Source organism: Cebus imitator, unplaced genomic scaffold (genome assembly GCF_001604975.1).
Source record: "Cebus imitator isolate Cc_AM_T3 unplaced genomic scaffold, Cebus_imitator-1.0 Scaffold1678, whole genome shotgun sequence".
Lineage (NCBI taxonomy): Eukaryota > Metazoa > Chordata > Mammalia > Primates > Cebidae > Cebus > Cebus imitator.
In genome coordinates, this window is record NW_016108993.1 from 3,595 (window position 1) to 5,082 (window position 1,488).

The window sequence follows — 1,488 nt, forward strand, 5'->3', positions numbered from 1 at the left end:
AGAAAGAAAGGGAAAGAAAGAAAGAAAACAAAAATTAACCAGGTATGGTGGCAGGCACCTGTAGTCCCATCTGCTTGGGAGGCTGAGGCAGGAGAATCACTTGAACCCAGGAGGCTGAGCTTGCAGTGGACTGAGATCCCACCACTGCACTCCAGCTTGGAGCAGAGACAGAGACTTTGTCTTAAAAGAAAGAAAAGGAAGGACACTTGGGGGTCAGCTAGCACCAAGGCCGGCCAGGGATGGTCAATGTCACACCTGAGCACTTGGGAAGAGAGATGCCACCATAAAGTCAAAGCAAGGAGGTCGGGGAGGAAAAGAAGCCAGTTTCCCCAGAAAGACGACCACCCAGTGGGGTCCACAGTGCAATCAGCAAGTCCTGGTGTACTGGGTTTGAGGACTTGGTGGACTCAAACCAGGACAACCCCGGGCAACCCAGGTCGGGCTGGTCACTCTACAGAGATCCCAAGGAGAGGGCCAAGGTTTGATGCATCAGCACGTGGTTTGAAATGAAGTTTAGAGGAGGATGGAGAAGAAATATGGACCCTGACTGACAGGAGAGAGTTCTGTGGGGCCAGTATCCAGGGCTCCTGCCCTTTTCCCAGCCGGGGGAACAGGCCCTTTGACTGCTCTGCCCGGCCCTGTGCAATTCACCAGCTGCTGACTTTAAAAGGAAAACAAACCTCAAGATGTCTGTTTAGATCTGTTTACTACCTGTCGCTTTGCTGAGAGCCGAGTCAGGATGGTTTATTTCAGCGTGACTTTTTAATCTGATATCTTTCAGGCTGTCCCCCAGGGAGCTGATGAGGATGTAAAGGCCAGTTGTAATTCAGCCAGACTCTCCAAGTGGAGAACAACACTGTCACCAGGCCCCGGCCACCCTCTTATGACCTCATTAAGCCTAGGGAAATAGTTTGTGCTAGAGTGACCTGCTAGGTTTCTAAGCAGCCTGTGAAGCGCCATATTTCTGCTGCACAGATTGTGCCTGGGAACGTTTACATCACATCAGGCTGTTTGTAAATACAGAAATAATTTTTCTTCTCCTGTTTCAATCTGGATGCTTTTTATTTCATTTTCAAGCCCAGTCACCATGGCTTGAACTTGCAGTAACAATAATAAATGGAAGCAGTAAGAGCAGCCACCCTTATCTCGTCCCTGTTCTCTATTTATTTTCTTGAGACAAGGCTCTGGCTGTGTCTCCCAGGCTGGAGTGCAATGGCATGATCTCAGCTCCCTGCAACCTCTGCCTCCCAGGTGCAAGCGATTCTCTTGCCTCAGCCTCCCGAGTAGCTGGGACTACAGGCGCCTGCCACTACACCCAGCTGATTTTTGTATATTTAGAAAAGGTGGGGTTTCACCATGTAGCCGAGGCTGGTCTCAAACTCCTGATCTCTCAAATGATCCACCCGCCTCGGCCTCCCAAAGTGCTGGGATTACAGGCTTGAGCCACTATGCCCAGCCTTAATTTTGTTTTTCAAACTGGGTTTCACT